At 38.4% G+C, this 18,901-nt stretch overlaps 1 long non-coding RNA gene across 1 annotated transcript in view; it reads left to right on the top strand.

Annotated features, from left to right (window-relative positions):
* The window catches only part of LOC140508309 (uncharacterized), a 219,531-nt gene that overhangs the window by 32,100 nt on the left and 168,530 nt on the right, over positions 1-18,901 (top strand). Inside the window, exon 3 of the long non-coding RNA XR_011968382.1 lies at positions 11,459-11,583. This is a non-coding gene — a long non-coding RNA (uncharacterized lncRNA). The remainder of the gene's footprint in view (positions 1-11,458; positions 11,584-18,901) is intronic.

The raw sequence follows: 18,901 nt of genomic DNA on the forward strand, positions 1-18,901 counted from the left end.
CTCTTGGGTTTTACCAAGACAGAAAATGGGACTATTCCCTATTCCTGGAAGTGACCCTTCTCTTCATGTTGTCTACGACTGAACTAGTTGTTGAGGCTGCCATATAATATTGTTGAGTTTTGAGTCCATTTCAATTTCCAGATGATTTTCAGATGAGCTGCTCTCTAGCCATTCTTCCCTATTAAACTTGTAAGATTTCTTTCTTGAACCTACAAGTAATACTTCACAATTATTCCTATTAAATCTTAAAATATTTAGCAGAATTTTTCACTTGTTCAGATCTTTTTGGTTCCTAAATCAAATGTGCTGGCCATCCCTCCTAGTTTTGTGTCATCTGCAATTTGGATAAATGTGATATGTCTTTATTCTAGTTACTAGTAAAAATATTAAATAGCATCGGGTCTATCATGGATTTCTGGGTACTTCACTGGAGACCTCCTTCCAAGGTGATGAGGAGCTCTTTAAGGTATCCTGTTTCTTTCTAATAGGATATGACCCTTCAGAGTAATATTCAATCATTGGTCTCATCCCATAAGTTTCAGTGATATCTATGAAGACAAATTTGCCTCCTTGCATTAGGACCTCTATTTCCTCTTGTTGATGATCTGAAGTTTGGGCATTTGTACATAGACATTTTAGGCTATGAATTTTAATATGGGCTCCTGTCTTGGATTTTGTCTCTCGTGAGCCTCTGAGTGTCTCAATACCAATTGTTTTTTCAACATGATAGCTTCTCTCATGGTATCTAGCTTGGTGAACGTGCTTAGGCAGTTTTCTTCCATTTCTCTTCTTTGTTTTTAGCTTTAAAATGTTTTGCCAGACCTAAGGCAAATATATTAGGCATCACAGTGAGGTGGTGCAATGGATAGAGCACTGGACTTGGAATCAGGGAGACTCATCTTCATGAGTTCAAATCCAGCCTCAGACACTTACTAGATGTGTGACCCTGGGCAAATCACTTAATCCTGTTTGCCTCTGATTCCTCATCTGTAAAGTGAGCTGGAGAAGAAAATGGCAAACCACTACTGTATCTTTGCCAAGAAAACCCCAAATGAAGTCACAAAGAGTCAGACACAACCGAAAATCAACTCTATATAGTGCTTTAAGGTTTGCAAAACATTTTACTATATTATCTTTTCTTTTCCCACCACAAACCTCTGAGGTTATTATTATCCTCATTTTATAGATGAGGAAACAGAAGCTGAGAGGGGTTAAATAGCTTATCGAGGGCCACCAACCTTTGTGATGCTTCTATCCCTGGGTTTTAGAGCAACTGCATTTAATTCATTTAATCAAATAAATCAAACATCCATTTGAAGTACTGGTACACAAATCTACATGAATAGATTGGAAGACCTGCAAGGTGGTAGGATCAAGAATGCAGGGAGTTCCTTGTGGGAGTCACTGCTTTTTGGTCAATATATGTTGCTGTCAGTTTTATGAGGAAGGAATGTGAAGTCACTGTGCCCAGTGGATAAAAATAGCACAGACAGGGGTCCATCTTCTCATGAGCACCATGGAGATTCTACTTGACGATTCTTAATGTTCTCTATCCAGGCCCAGGGAGTTCCCACACTAAGCTGGCTGACAGATGAGAAGCTTTAAGCCTTCCTGCCCTTCCTTTATCAAAACCAAGAAATAGATAGGATGCTCTATTACACTAACCTACAAGTAAGAAATGGAAGCTGGACATGCAGTGATAGAGGGCAGCTGATTAACACTACAGAGTTGCCCAGGATCAGCAGGCATCCTTGCCTTTCTGTTCCTGCCCTCTCTCTAGGCTTCTGAAGTTGGTGCCATTGTCACACTTACAATCCATGACTCAATTTCCTTTCAAAATTAAAAATCACCTCATGGAAGCCTAGTGGGAATGATAGTCTGGGCAAAAGTTGGCCAGAGACCATTAGAGTAGCTTTCTGCTGTGAACTGCTGATTACCCATATGTGGCTACAGCAGGGCTAGTTGCCAACCAATTTAATTTCCTTTTGGAAAAGTCAGGACCCTGCCTCAACCTTGGTGGTAGTTCTCTTAGTGACAGTGTTCTTTGGGAGCCCTTGATCAGAGAGGTTTCCTTAGAGAAAATTCTTGTGACTGTGGAGAAGGGGGGAAAATAGAGACCTTTCTAGAGTTCATGTCTCTCTATCGCAGTTTGAAGTCTCCTAATAGGTCCCATTCTGTCCATTTTTAGTCCTAGAAGGTATAGAAATCACATAATTTCAGGGCTGGAGCAGGCTGATTTGCAGAGCCACCCTGAAGCCACAAATCTAATTTTAAGCAAGCAGAGTCAAACTGTAATTTTCTCAATAAATAGCATGCTCCTATCTGCACAGTGTGTTTAGTTTCTCAAGCTCTAATTCATAGTTCCTTACTTATGTGTTGACATGTACACAAAAATTATAGTACGAGGGGAAGTCAGTAACTAAGGGGAATTTAAAATATATCTTCAGTATTTTATTTTGGAAATATGGACAAAAAAACGTTCTAGCACACACATACTGCTCTGCTACCACCCCAGGTCAGGATTTTAATAATTTTCATCTGGGCTATATAATAGCCTTCTTGCTAGTTTCTCTTATTCTAGTCTCTGTCAAAAAGACCTTCTTAATGTATGTCTGACAAGATTACTCCCCTGTTCCATGACCTTCAATGGTTCCCCATTGTCTATAAACAGTGGTTCTCAAACTTTTTAGTGTCAGCACCCTTTTATACTTTTAAATATTATTGACCCTGCCCAAAACAGCCTTTTTGTTGATGTGAGTTCCATTTTTTGACATTTACCATATAAGAAATTAAAATGTCTTGGCATTATTAGGAAAATAATTTTGACCTTAGAGATCCTATGAAATGTTTTCAGGCACTCTTAGGGATTTTCAGACTGTGCTTTGAAAACCACTGGTCTTTAGGACCTTAGGCTGGCATTTAAGATCTTCCACCGTCTGGCTCCAATTTAGCTAGAGTTCTCAATTTGGATTTAAACTGGTAGGAATTCCCATCTTTTTGTCTATTTCAAACATTATTTATAATGGGCATCATCACTTGCACTACAAATCATCCAAAGTAGCATAGACATCAGTTGTTGGCACCCATATATTTCAGTGTGCTCTTAAGAGAACAGAAAAGACCCATTTGTTCAGGTAAGAGCAAATCTATGGAGAAAGGGGAGGTAGAAAAGAGGAGAGACAAGACAACAGACAGTGTTGTGCTTTACTCAGTAACAATAACCACAATGATAAAAAATAGCATTTATGCAATGCTTTAAGTTCTGCAAAACTCTTAACAAATATCTCTTTTTAAAAAAAAAAAACAACCTCATTTTACAGGGGGCGGAGCCAAGATGGCAGAATAGAAAGATGTGTATACTCTAGCGCATCCCCCACAACCCACAAAATACCTGTAAAAATGACTCTCAACAAAGTCTAGAGCAGCAGAAGCCACAGAACAACAGAGCAAAAGAGGTTTCCAGTCAAAGGTAACCTGGAAGACTGACAGGAAAGGTCTATCTTACGGGATGCTGAGCAGAGTAGAGTGCAGCCCTGGCCACGCAGCACTGGGAGGAACAGGACCTGAATAGACCTCTTGGCAGAGTTTCTAGAAGGGAAGGTCCCAGATACCTCAACCCACAAGTGACAAAGAAAGTTGCAAATGTCAGTGGGGGAGGGCTTTCCCAGATGGGTGAGATGAAAGGGGGTTTCTCCAGCAATGGCCCGAGGCAACAGCAGAGACCAAGGCAGCAGACTGTAGGCAGCTGCAGAGGCCTGGAAGCAACCTGGATCCACTGTTCAAGCAGCTCAGTTTAAAGCCTGTGGTAGTAGGGAGCAGCTGATCTAAACTCCAGTTCTCAGTGATGGCCTTGCCCCTACCCAAAGCCCAGGGAAACTGAATAGCTGAGTCTAATCTCTTGATAAAGGATTCAGAAGTCAAGTTCCCAAGGCTAGGAAAATGCCCCCAAAAGGGGAAAAAATAAGGACCATAGAAGGTTACTTTCTTGGTGAACAGGTGTCTCCTCCCCTCATTTCAGATGAGGAAGAATAAGGCTTATTGTCACAGTAAGTCAAGGTCCCTGCCTCCAGGGCCTCCAAAGTGAGCTTAAATTGAGCTCAGGCAATAGAAGAACTTGAAAAGCAAGCTAGTAGCTTGCTAAAGGAGAACCAAAAAATACTGAAGAAAATAACACCTTTAAAAAGAGGCTGACTCAATTGGAAAAAAGAGGTCCAAAAAGCCAGTGAGGAGAAGGAGGCTTTAAAAAGCAGAATTAGCCAAATGGAGGAGAAGGTTCAAAAGCTCACTGAACAAAATTTGTTCTCTGAAAGACAGAATTGAGTTCAGGGAAATGAATGACTATGAGATAAACCAAGCAGTTAGAAAACAAAACCAAAAGTTTGAAAAAATAGAAGACAATGTGAAACATCTCAATGGAAAAACAACTGACCTGGAAAATAGATCCAGGAGAGACAATTTAAAAATTATGGGACTACCTGAAAGCCATGATCAAAAAAGAGCCTAGACATTATCTTCCATAAATTATCGAAGAAAACTGTCCTGATATTCTAGAACCAGAGGGCAAAATAAATATTGAAAGAATCCACTGATCACCTCCTGAAAGAGACCTGAAAAGAGAAACTCCTAAGAATATTGTGGCCAAATTTCAGGTCAAGGAGAAAATACTGCAAGCAGCTAGAAAGAAACAATTTGAGTATTATGGAAATACAATCAGGATAACACAGGATCTGGAAGCTTCAACATTAAGGGGTCGAAAGGCTTGGAATAGGATATTTCAGAAGTCAAAGGAACTGGGATTAAAACCAAAAATCACCTACTCTGCAAAACTAAGTATAATATTTCATGGGAATAAATGGTCATTCAAATGGACATTCAAAGGACTTTCAAGCATTCATATTGAAAAGACAAGAACTGTATAGAAAATTTGACTTTCAAATACAAGAATCAAGAGAAGTTTGAAAAGGTAAACAGGAAAGAGAAATCATAAAAGACTTTCTAAAGCTGAACTGTTTACGTTCCTACATGGAAAGAAAATATTTATAACTCTTGAGACTTTTCTCAGTATTTGGGTAGGTGGAGTCATACATACACGTGTGCACACACATACACACATACATAGACAGAAGCTATAGGCTGTGTTGAATCAGAAGAGATGATATCCACAAAAAATATATATAAAATAAAATTTAAGGAGTGAGGGAGGAAAATATTGGGAGGAGAAAGGGAGAAATGGAATGGGGCAGGCTATAACTTGTAAAAGAGATAAAGAAAAATCTTTTTCAATGGAGGAGAAAAGGAGAAGAGGAGAAGGGAAAAGTGAAGGTACTCTCTCCAAATATGGCTTAAGGAGGAAATAATATGCTCACTAAATTTGGTATGAAAATCTATGTTATACTACAGGAAAGTAGTGGAGGAGGCGACAAGTGGGGTGAGGGGAATGAGAGAAGGGAGGGCAAATGGGAGAAAGGAGTTACTAGAAATAAACACTTTTGGGAAGGGACAAAGTCAAATGAGGGAATAAAAAAATAAGGGAGGATAGAGGGCAATATAGTTAGTATTACACAACATGATTATTATGGAAGTCTTTTGCAAAACAACACATATATAACCTGTATTGAATTGCTTGCCTTCTCAGTGGGGATGAATAGGGAGGGAGGGAGGGAAAGAAGGTGGAATTCAAAGTATTAGAAATGAATGCTGAGAATTATTATTGCATATAACCAGGAAATAAGAAACACAGGTAATGGAGTATAGAAATTTATCTTTCCCTACAAAAAAAAGAGAGAAGATGGTGATAAGGGAAGGGTGGGGTGTGATAGACAGGAGGGCTCATTGAGGGAAGGGGTAATCAGAATGCAAGGTATTATGTGGTGGAGGGAGGGGAGAGATGAGTAAAAAAATTGGACATGTTACAATGTGATGTAAAAGCAATTAGTGTTAAAACAACTGACTGAATTAATTACTGAGACTAAATCAGAGACATCTTTAGTTTGAGGAAATGAATTTTAGTCTAAGTCTCCTAGAGGCAGGTAACTTCGGGTAAAATTTGGTAAAAAAAGTTAAGATTTTAATGGTAAATTTGATTTTATGATTGTTATTTAAGCAGGAACTAGAATAGGTATAGAAAGGCATGTAAGCCACTTAAGATTTGCCTCAAAAGATATTCCTTAGCCAATGTGAAATTATGGTCATATCTGAAACCTGGTTATTTGAACTTGATATTTTAAGATGCTATGGGACTATTAAGTGACTCTTCTTCTGAGTCTAACTCCAGGTATGGATAGCAACAAAGGCAGTCTGAGACTGTAATCCGTGATGCCAGTTGTTGAGGGCTGGGGTGGAGTGCGGTTGACAAGATCAGGATAGACCTTCTGGGAAACTGTTCTTTGAGACTGTGCTCATCATCATCCGGAATGGCTCTCCATGCCCCCCAGATGTTGCTGTCTCCATGAGACAAACAAGAGAATTACAGAAAACAAGGGATATGTAAAATAGATGCCCTCTGGGTTCATAGTCTTTAAGATGACTGATTAAATTACTAGGGCAGGAGACAAGCAGAATGTCAGGTAGGCTTGCAGTTTCTGTCTGTAAATACCTGGACCCTCAGATCAATAAATGGAGTTGGTCTTTCTTCTCCCACCTCCCGTGTCTTTCTTCTAAATCACATCACAGAGCTGTGTAGGGATGCACTACAGCCAGTAAGCCTGTGAGATGCTGGTATGAACTGAAAAAGGTGATCTCATGGGAAGGGTGGGAGGCAGGCTGTTCAGCCTGGGCTGACATAGGATTCTCCTGACTCAGTTTTTCCACTGACACTTGGCAGATTCTCAGCCTCACTGAATGCAAGTTGACGATCTACTCCTGCCTGGAACTGACATGAAGATGGGGAGATATTGTTTCCCTACCATGTCCCTACTCTTAGTGGCGATTTCCTATAGTCAAAAGGTTTGTAAGCTTAATACCAGATCTATTAAATTATAGATTGTTGGTAGGGGAACATCTGAAATTAAGTCTGAAATTAAGCTGTTAGGCTTAGGACCTTAGACCAATAACAATAAGTTAGGGCCCTTTAATTCTTAGTAACAGTGTGGAGAGAATTAGGTCAAGGGCCAATGAAGTTAGCATACATAGTTATTATTTGTGTCTCAGTTGGTTAATGTTAAAAAAATTCCATTTGTGGTCTATATTGTAAATGCTTTAAAGGAAATATCACCTGACTAAAAGTTGGAATTGTGTTATGTGATATGAACTGTGTTAAAAATGAAAAATAAAAAAAAGGAAAAAAAATCTCATTTTATCCTCATAACAATTATGGGAGGTAGATGCAGTGATTATCCTCATTAGACAGATGAGGAAACTGAAGCAGAGGTTGAGTGACTTGACCAGGGTCACACACCTAGTAAGTGTCTGAGGCCAGTTTTGAACTCAGGTCTTCCTTCTTTAAACTGATCACATTATCCACTGTACCTCCTAGTTTTCTAAAATAATAATAGTTCAAGAGAAGGAGGACTAAGTGGCACAGTGGATAGAGTTCTGGGTCTGGAGTCAGAAAGATATGAGTTCAAATCTAGTCTTAGACACTTAACTAGCTTTATGATCCTAGAGAATAATAATAGCACCCATCTCTTGCGTGTGTGTTCATCCTTCCTTGCCAAAGAAGACCATGCCATCAGAGAAATGATGACATGACTTGCATTTGACTTTGTTTTGAGTGAGGGAGGGCTGTGCAGGTCACCAGCCTCACTTCTCCTCCAGAGCCATCTGAATCCAGTGACCAGATATTCATCAGGATGACTGGAGACGACCCAGGATGAGGCAATTGGGGTTAAGGGACTAGCCTAAGGTCACCCAGCTAGTGAGTGTCAAGTGCCTGAAGTGAGATATGAACTCAAGTCCTCCTGACTCCTGCACTGGTGCTCTATCCACTACACCACCTAGCTGCACCTATCTCTTAAAGCTATTGTGAAGATCAAATGAGATAGTATCTATAAAGCTCTTAGCATAGTGCCTGGCACATAACAGATGAAAAGCAAATGCTTAAATATAATATAAATATAAGATAAAATGTTTATATATATGTATATATATGTGTATATATATATACACATATATATGTGTATACACATATATGTGTATATATATATATATATATGTATATATATATATATATATATATATATATATATATATATATATATATATATATATATATATAATATACTCCCCCTTTCCTATTCCCACTTGAGGAAAAAGGTAGCCTTGCTCCTTGCCTACCATGCCTGCTGATTCTACTTAACTATACTCTTTAACAGAATAATATTCCAGCTGAGGTCAGAGGTCTTCTCTGCTTACTAGACAACTAGAAGGTTGATACCTTCCCAAGTTATGGTTTGTCCCATTTTTTATGATCCTGATGTAAGATAAAGCTCTGACTTAAGAGTTACTGAGTCTATACTTGATAACTAGTCCTATGGAAAGAGTACAATAAGTATCCTAGAGAAAATGGGATTGAACTCTTTTGTCAACCCAAGAGAAAGACTGATTGTATATTCCAGAACTCCTAGAATTCTACTTCTGAGAAGGACTGGAGTGGGGTATACTACCAGGTCTTTAAAATCACAGCTACTTGGTGGATATTTACATTGTCTGTTGTGTATTATGTTTTGGTAATTACATATTATTTACTGATTGACTCTTTGCTAAGAATAAAAACACTGCTTATAACATTTTGGAAGGTATGCTTGGTGCTAGTGAACCAACTGCATTACGTCAAGATAGCACTCATTGGGGTATTGGGGATCAAAAGAGAGATGCAGTTACCTGGTAGGTAAAATTTGCTCAAAGCAAATTTTTCATAGAATCACAGCTTCTCAGAATTCAAAGGTGCCACAGTGGCTATGTAATCTAATCTGGAACTGAGAAAGAATCCTTTCTACAGCATACCCTGTAAGCAGTCTTAATCAGTTACATCATTTTATTTGTTTCAGTCATGTCCAACTCTTTGTGGATCACATATGGGGTTTTCTTGGCAGAGATACTGGAGTGGTTTGCCATTTCCTTCACCAGCTCATTTTTCAGATGAGGAAACTGAGGCAAACTGGGTTAAGTGACTTGCCCAGGGTCATACACCTAGTAAAGGTCTCAGGTTAGATTTGAACTCAGGAACATATGAGTCTTCCTGACTTTAGGCATGGCACTCTATTCAATGTGTCACCTAACTGCCCCTTAGATACTGGTACAGCCTGGCAGACAGAAGGAGTGAGTAGAAAGATGGGAGCATTCTGTCTGGTAACTCACAGTGATTTAGAACTTCTATCCCAGCAGGTCATGTGCCAAGGTAGGTATGGGACTTCCCATTGAGTGATGGGGGATATCATCTGGTGGTTAAAAGTTTTCATTTCCATGAACACATTTAATTATCACAATCACCCAGTGATGTAGACAGAAAGATATTATTACTATTTCACAGATGAGAGAACAGACGTTTGAGATTTTGTGACTTGCTCGAAATCACATAATCAGTAAGTTATAGAATTTGTTTTTGAATTGAGATCTTCTGATTCTAAGTCTGGGTATTCTTTTCACCATACTATTCTGCCTTGTAATGGAAAGAAATATCCACAGTAGACTTTCACAAAAATCTCTTTCTGAATGCTAGCAGTATGGTCTGTTATCCTTTTTATTCACATAGGATGCAAAAAAAGGTTTCTGTAGAACAATTAATCATTGCAAAGAGGGATCTTTAAACATTATTCTATCCTCCAGCTGATTATTTTTTGGGAAAATAGCCCAGCAAATTTCAACAGTCTTGAGAATCAGCTGGTCAATCACTACTGGATGTATAAACATGAAAACATCTTTCTTAACTAAATGCTTTCCTGGAAAACACACACTAAGATGATGAAAGTTACAATCATCGAAATAATGAGAATAATACTGAAACTCTACCACACTAATGTTAACTGCTTCATTGATCTAGCCCCCAAACTCTTCCACTGTGAAGTAATGGCCTGAATTATTTAGGATGCAATCACATAGGTCTAGGAAAAAGTATAGATTTCACATCAGGAAAAACCTGAAAAAAAATTCTTTTCTATTTGTCTCAGTAAGCATTTCAAATAGAAGACTCCCTTTACTTATAGCTTGTGTTTATGTGGCCACTATCTAAAGCCTGAAGGAAGGAAAAGTTTCTCATGAGAAACATCTGTCAAAATGATGCCAAATCCAAACACAGAATTGTGGAAGCTGAGTTCATAAATGCCCCTGACTGATTCAGTTCTAGTTCATCCCTGAAGTCACAGATCATTTTTTTAAGAAGCTACTCACCTACACAATTTTATCTTGGAGCAAAACAGTATGTCTGAAATATTAGCTATTTTGAATACAAGTGAAGAGGTTGAGGGGTGAAGGGTGATAGGGGACCCCAAAATACCAACAGTCTGGGTCGTGCTCGAATGAGTTTGACTCAAGCCTTCTTAAAGCCAAAGAAAACAAAGTTTATTAAGGATTCGCCTAATTGGGTTGCCTCTTAAGGAGCCTAAGCATTTGTAACGCTTGTATGCACAAGCGGGCCAGACACAATCCCAGCTAGACAGAGTCTGAGCTGGATTGCATCTGAGCACCTTCATGGAGGCAAGGTGGGACTTAAATACAGAAAAGAGTATAGGAGGGATCTGGGGGAGGTGGTCTGGTAGTCCAGGGTGATGGGAGGAGGGGTTTAGGAAGCGTTTTGAGAAGTCCAAGGAGGGAATCCAAGGAGGGTCAAAGGCTGGAAACACCTGGAGGCTATCACGAGACAGACTAGGAGGCAGACTAGGGGGAGCCTAGGTGGCAAGCAGGTGGGGCAATCCAGAGATCTTGATGGGAGTGGTCGGCAGCCTGGGGCGTGGGGTTTTGATGGGATCAAGGGTGGGGAGTGCAAGAGACCTGAAATGATAATGAAAAGCCCACGGGCTTCCTGAGACTGCGGGAACAAATGGGAAGATTAGATTTGAGTAAGAAAGGCCAGATTAAGTGGGAAGATTCAAGGGGAGCTCAAGGAAGCTCCCAGAGTCTGAACCTCATCATAAGGAGTTGTTTTTTCCCCTTCCATTATTTATGTAAGCCTGGCATTTGATCTCACTGTCCCATCTGAGCCTGATACCTTAACTAGTTAAAGACTGTGATTCAATCAAAGGACTTTAGACTAATTGAGAAAAGTCTTTGAAATCCATTTGATAAAGTGAAATGATGGTGGGTGAAAGAGTTACATCTTTTGAGTCCTAAGTGAAACACTGAGTTATCTAGAATGGGCAACTTTTCAACAAATTGTATCATGTGACGCTACAACAGGAGTGACAAGGCATTGACTGCAGGGAGGACTGGTATGGGAATGTGGGGGAAAGAAAGGAGAGGTTTTGGCCAGAAGCTTCTGGGGGATGTTAGGCTTTCTATCATTTTTTTTTGCTGTTGTTTCTAGATCAGCTGGTTGCAGTCTCTGAATCAGGAGCTGAGAATAAAGACGGGCAGAGATTGACCATGTTTAAAAGGAAGTTCTTGAGTATACCGCAAATGAGAGAAAAAGATTCCCAGCCAATAGGAGCTGTGAGTTATTCCTTTGCTACATGTGCTCTTTATGCTTGAGAGTACTTTCTCTGGGACACCATACTTGTGGAAAACTATGTCTTAGACTTTGCGTAGATGTTTTATGCTTATGCTACCTCTTCTCATTCTATTGCTTTAGTAAATACATCTTTTAAAAAGATGCTTAAAGCTGACAATAATTCTGAAGTAACACTGGGGAGAATAACATTGGTCAGTGGAGGCTCAAGCCAATGGCATGAGAGAATCACTCCTGAAAGAAACCACAATGGATACCCATAGAACCTGAAGGGGAAATGTAGCCAGTTTGCTCTGGGAACCCAACTCATTTTTTAGAGTAGGAGATGGGATAAGGATACATCAGAGATTAAATGTCTAGAGTTTCCCTGAGGCCATCCCTTTATCCATTATGCCATACTGCCTTTAACACATCCTTAATCTGTGACCTTGGGTAAATCACTTAACCCTTCAATGCCCTAGGTAATTCTTTAAGACTCTAAGTTGAAGAACAATTGTTGCTCTGCATTGGTGGAGGGAGTTTCCTAGTTGGAAATTCCACATACTGATAAGATTTCAGGTTCAGGCAAAAGAAAAATAAGAAGATTATAAGTGATCACCTTGAATTACTCTACCTGGTCCACCTTATTTTCTTAAGCTCAGACAAAATAAAAAGAGGCAAGCCTTTATGATAATCTGTTGTCATGTCGTTACCTCTGCAATTATCAGAGGCAGATAGCGCTGAATTCTCCTACCTAGTGAATTTGTAAGTATGAAACCTCTGAGACATGGTATTTACTGCTACCACAGAAGTTCCATTACTTTTGATAGAGATTTTTAACTGGTATCCAGTTAAATGGTTTAAAAAAACATATAAGAAAAGTTACTTATTTAATACAGAACTGAATGAAACTTAAAATCTGTTCACTAAGCAACAGTGGCATTGTTGAGAGAGTACTGGATTTTGAATCAGGAGAGATGTGGATTTATATTCCAATTCTAACATTTACTTAGTTAAGTGCTTAATCTCACTGAGACTCATTTTCTCTGTTTATGAAATGGGAATAATCACAATTGTGACTCGAACTGACAAGGTTGTCCTGAGGTTCATTTAATCAGTCAGTTAATATTAATACTTGCTATGTGCCTGGTACTGTGCTAAGCACTGGAGATACCAAGAAAGGCAAAATATAATCCTTGTTCTCAAAAAGCTCACAGTCTCAAAATGGATCAAATGAGATAGCACATGTAAAGTGCTTTGTAAATCTTTAAAGAACTGTATGAATGTCAGCTATCATCATTTGTACTGGCGATGTCAAATATTAGAACAAGCATTCCTCTGTATACTATATAAATGAAGAACCATTTATTAAGCACTCACTAGCTACCAAATACTGTATTAAGTGCTGGGGATACAAAATATGAAAAGAAAAAACAGACAATCCCAAAATCTTCTTAAAAGAGAAAAATTGAGAAAAAACCTTGCTCTCAAAGAGCTCACATCCTAACTGGGAAAAACAGTACATAAAACAAAGTTCAGCTGTAAGGCATATAGAAAAGTTTAGAAGTTCATAAGGTTCAGCGTGGGGGAGAAAGACAAGACCCAGAGAGCCTTAGGAGATACAGGTAATTGAGATGAAGTGGTTGGCCACTTCAGAGCTTTGACGAAAGGCAAATGGTAAAGTCTCAGAAATGGAACTGTTCATTCCCATTTCATCCAAGGCCTGTGAGAAGTCAAGCAGCAAGGGAGGGAGGAAGAAGACAAGGGGGTATGATGATAGCGACACTGATGGCTCTTTTTCTGGCTCTGACATCATGAATGCATGATGTGCCTCATTGGGGAGGGAGCCAGGCAGAAAGTGAGAAGGGCAGTGGTGAGACTCTAAACTTTCATTAAATGCCTACTAGGTCCCAGGCACCATGCTAAGTGCTAGAGATACAGATATTAAAAAAAACCAACAATTCCTGCTTTCGTGGGGGAATTTCTTCCTGCTTCCCAGCTATTTTGGTTGAGTTAAAACAGGCTAGTTATATATCAGTGTGAGGTAATATTTTTGAAGTAAGTTATAAAAATGTCACCTATTCTCAATTCTAAAACTTTGCTCTGTTTTGAGTTCTATGAATTATCTTGAATATCACATTTTATTTACTGCCTTCCCTGTAAGTCCTGCAATGTTGCCTTAGAGCAATATAATTCTGATCTAGAAAGAAATAACCTGAAAGAATATTTTGGTAAATGTGTCCCTGGATGAAAATATGGGTCTTATGAATTCTTACGTTTTAATAGTAGCATAACTGGGCTATAATAGTAAGATTGATCAAATAAAGCATTGTCTCTATTTTAGCTTTACTTCTCAGCAGCTTACGTTTGTCTATTAGTTCTCTAAAAATTTTTGAAGGCCACGACATTTTAAATCACATTTGTGCCGTGATAAAATCTCTAGGGACATTCTCAGAAAAACTTACTTGTACTTACTTCTGCTGTCACCACCTATAGAATGAAAGGGGGCTCTCCTCTGTGACATCAGGAACATCGCCTTTTCTCTTAATTGTGTCTCAACTATAGAGAACCATCATCGCTGGTACAACTTGACCCTTAACTATATTGCAAGGCCTACTTTCTCAGTAGATAAAGAATCTTAGTACAAAATAATCAGCAAAGTGGAGTAAATCACATAATTATTGGGCCTAACTCTGGGATGAAATTTTTTTTTTTACTAAAAAAATAAATAAAACTATGCTATACAAAATAGGAGAAGATGATTATAGTTACACTAATAATGGCTGTTAAGATATATCTTAAATTTGATTTTGTAATAAAATGGCAGCCAGAAAAAGTTTTGAAATGAACATACATTCTATAATTTTTAATAGATCATAGAAAATTTTGAAACATTGTAGTTTACTGAGATAAATGCCTACAAGGGAAAGTGGCTAACTCTCCCATCTTAAAACAGTTTCTATGTGTTAAACAAAATTGAATAGTCTAAAATTCTTTTTACTAAATTGATTTAAATGAATTTAATTTTTAAAAGTTTTTTGGTATTTTTTAATATCATCTACCAGAGTATGCTATTCTTTTAAAAAAGAACCTCAAGCTGCTCAGTGTATTTTAGCTTGTGGTCTTCTCTGACCCCCAGGTCTTTTTCTGTATTTCATATGCCTAAATCTAATCATTTTAACCTTTGTTCAGGACACCTCTCTAGTTCAGCATAGCAGTCCAAGGTGTTCTTTTTATGCTTCTCTTGAGCCTTGTATTTCAAAGTAAAATTTTCTGTTCAGTTCTGGTCTTTTTCATCAAGAATGCTTAAAAGTTCTCCATTTCACTGAATATCAATTTTTTTCCCTTGAAAGATTATACTCAGTTTTACTGGGCAGGTAATTCTTGTTTGTAATCCTAGCTCCTTTGCCCTTTGGAATATCATATTCTAAGTCCTCTTATCCTTTAATGTAGCAGGTGCTAAATCTTGTATTATTCTGACTATGGCTCCATGATCCTTGAATTGTTTCTTTCTAACTGCTTGCAATGTTTTCTCCTTGATGTTGGAGCTCTGAAATTTGGCTATAATGTTCGGGGGAGTTTTCATTTTGGGATGTCTTTCAGGAAGTCATCAATGGATTCTTTCAATTTCTACCATATCCTCTGGTTTTAGAATATTAGGGGCAGTTTTCCTTGATAATTTCTTGAAATATGATGTCGGTTCTTTTTTTGATCATGGCCTTCAGGTAGTGCAATAATTTTTAAGTTATCTGTCCTGGATCTGTTTTCCAGGTCAGTTGTTTTTCCAATGAGACATTTCACATCATCTTCTATTTTTCTCATTCTTTTGGTTTTGTCTCATTGTTTCTTGATTTCTCATTAAGTCATTAGCTTCCATTTGCTCAATTCTAGTTTTTAAGGAATGATTTTCTTCAGTGAGCTTTTGTATCTCTTTTTCTATTCAATCAATTCTACTTCAAGAGTTTTTTTCTTCAGTGAATTTTTGTGCCACTTTTTCCATTTGGCCAATTCCGCTTTCCAAAGCATTCTTCTCATTGATTTTGTGGACCTCTTTTACCATTTGAGCTATTCTGTTTTTTAAAGTGTTCTTTTCTTCAGTATTTTTCTCCTTTATCAACCTCTTGACTTTTCATGATTTTCTTCCATCACTCTCATTTCTCTTCCCAGCTTTTCCTCCACCTCTCTTCCTTGATTTTCCCAATTCTTTTTGAGCTCTTCCATGGCCTGAGACCAACTTATATTTTTATTAGATGTTTTTGATATTGGAGCTTTGACTATCTTCTTCTGAGTGTGGGTGTTGATCTTTCTTGTCATAACAGTAATTTTCTATGGTCAGAATTTTTTTCTATTTGCTCATTTTCTCAGTCTATTTCTTGACTTTTAAGTCTGCTAAAGTGGGGCTCTGCTTCCAGGGTGGAGGGTGCACTGTCCCAAGTTTCAGGTTTTGTTTTGTGTAACTATTTTTTGGAGATACTTCTAGGGACCTGGAAATTTTCAGTATGATCTAAGAAGAGGTGTGTTTACTATTCTCCTGTCCTATTTGTGGCCTCAAGCACTCTTTTCTATCGTGGAACTGTGATGAGAGTCCCTGCTCCACTGTAGTTCCAAAGAGACCCTTGTAATCTCCTTCTGATCAGTTGTTCAACCTCCTTACCCTCTTGGACTGAGAGCTCTGGAAGTAGCCACTGCCTCTGCTATGGCTTTCAAGGCCTGCTTCTGATTTGTTGGGTCTGGGTCTGGGTCTGTGATGGTGTGGCTTGTGCTGGATTGTGCTCCACTCTTACTCAGTTGAGACAGACCTTTTCTGCAGATCTTCTAAGTTGTCTTTGCAAGTTCTGCTGCTCCAAGAATTTTTTTATGATGTAATTTAAAGGTGTTCAGAGGGATTTTAGGGAGAGCTCAGGGGAGTTGCTGCCTTTTCTCTACCATTTTGGTTCTGCCTCAAAATGAATTTTATTTATCTATCACCTATTTTAATTTTTATGATTGTACCAAAAATCTCCAGTCCATGGGTTGACCAGCATAAAAAGCATTTACCCATTTTACTCAATATATCTTAAATTTGTGAATAATTTTATATTTTTCAAAGTGCTTTCATGTCCATTATCTCTGTATATGGTATGGCAGATGCTGGCAAAAAATTCTGATGATTTGTTCTTTGAACATTTTTTACAGAAATGAAAGTAGTTTTTTCCCCAAACTTGATCTTAACTTGCTTATTTTTACATTTGGTATAATGTCCTTTATCAAAATTGTTCCAATTATGCTCTTACGCAAAGCTGGCATTATTGCCCTTGAGCCCTCTCCATGGCAACGTGTTAAAATAAGGGGTTGTAAAAAGGGTTTAGGAGCTAGAGATAAAAGCTAAAGGTAGACGAAGTGAAGTCAAAACATTATCAGTAATATGCAAAAGGGAGAAATGAGTCAAAGAACTCAATACTTTCTAAAAATGTTTAGAGGAGCCAACTGACTCATTTCTGGAGCACTGTGTTCCAATATGGGCACTGTATTTTAGCAAGGGCATTGATAAAATAGAGAATGTACAGAATTGGGCAGCTGGAATGGAGAAACCATATGAAGATTGACTGACACAGTGAGGCTGCTTAGCCCAGAGAAGAAAAGAGTTGGGGTGGACATCATAATTATCTTCAATTATTAGGTTTCTTCTGCTTGGCAGAACTAGGAATAGTGATTGATGTTGCAAATTAGATCTATATAAAATTGGAACGGGTGACCTTGGCAGGTAGTAGGTTCCCCATTACTAGAAGTGTTAAATAGAGGATGGATAACCCCTTTGTTGGATATATTGTAGAAAGGGTTATTTTTAGAAGTATTGGTTGGACCAAATGGCCTCTGAAGTCCCTTCCAGTTCTAAGATACTATGATATTCTCTGGGCCTCAGTTTCCTCATGTGTAAAATTAGAGCTAGAACACTTCTTAGTTTTCTTTGAGATCCTATAAATATATCTCTAGGAGAACAAGAATGTGGCATTGCTGTGGAATCTAATTGTAGCCTTCTGGCAGGTGGCTATTACTTGGTAGAAATTTTGCATGCATTTTGCAAAGTAAGCTGATATCAGAAATAAAAAGACAGAGCAATTGGTTTGTGAATCAGGAAGATAGGCAGTTGTTGCCAACCACCCTGAGGAGGGCACCACTTTCTTCCCCATTGTGAAGTTGTATGTAGCAAAGCTATGAAAACATAGCCATCCCATGCTGATGAACTGGTGTTTCTAAATTGGTTCTTGTTTTGTCTGGAGAGGGAGAACTAGAGAACCAGGTAAGACCCAGATGTCAGAGTAGTGCAGCTTTGGGGAGTCTTGTTCATTTTCTTACCTGTTTGCTTGTGTTCCCCTGTGTTCTATGCTATGTGTGTCCCCAAGGAGATAAGAGGAAAATCAAGAGAGTATGGCTACTTGTGGTAGCTAGGATGATGATAATAGATGGTATTAAGAAGACTACTCCTGTTTTATCTTGGTTTTCCCTTTCAAGAATTCCATTTGGACTGGGGAAAGATTGTTTAGCAGGAGGTGAAAATGGAGATAAATGAAGAGATAAGAAAGTACTCAGTTGCCACTCAAGTCGCCAGACAAGCTTTGTCCTTGGGGAACTGAAAGATTTGGCAAATGTGTTTGCTAAGCCACCTGCAATGGAATCCTAAAACTAATCATTCATTGTCTTGTTAAAATATTGCCCTTATTAGATGATGAATTAGGAAATTGAAATAGAGATTCATTATATCATTGTTTTGTTGTTCCAATGAAGAACTACAAAAGGTACTGTGAAATTCTCCTTTTCTTCTTCAGACTTCCTTACCTGTATTTGAAAGTATTATTAAATCTCATTAGTGTTATGTGTCTTTGATAGTGGGGAGAAGGGTGAGGTTGAATGTTTACCTGATAGTGTGATATAAAGAAGACGTATACTGATCCATTGTCTCTAGGCTATATACTTTGAGTTGATTTTTTGCAAAAAATGGGGATAAGTTGTATTAAAGCATTCATCCTCTCTCCTGGTCTTTTTTGGATTCATTTGTAAGAGAGTTGATTAAGGTTAACATTCATAACTGCCTCACTGCAAAATGTTGCTTGAATTCATCTGGCCTAGTTTAATCCACTTACCTTACAGGGCTTCATGAAGAAGAGTGCCCAGATCAGTCATGTCTTTAGTTTTCTCCAGGCTTCACTCTTTCTTTACCATGCAACTGGGCTCAGTACTTTTCAGTTCTCCATAGTTCTCCCCACACCCCACATTGTATCATGGGTCATCTCCAGTCATGCTGATGAATATCTGGTCACTGGACCCAGATGGCTCTGGAGGAGA

This window comes from Notamacropus eugenii, chromosome 1 (genome assembly GCF_028372415.1).
Source record: "Notamacropus eugenii isolate mMacEug1 chromosome 1, mMacEug1.pri_v2, whole genome shotgun sequence".
NCBI classification, from domain to species: domain Eukaryota; kingdom Metazoa; phylum Chordata; class Mammalia; order Diprotodontia; family Macropodidae; genus Notamacropus; species Notamacropus eugenii.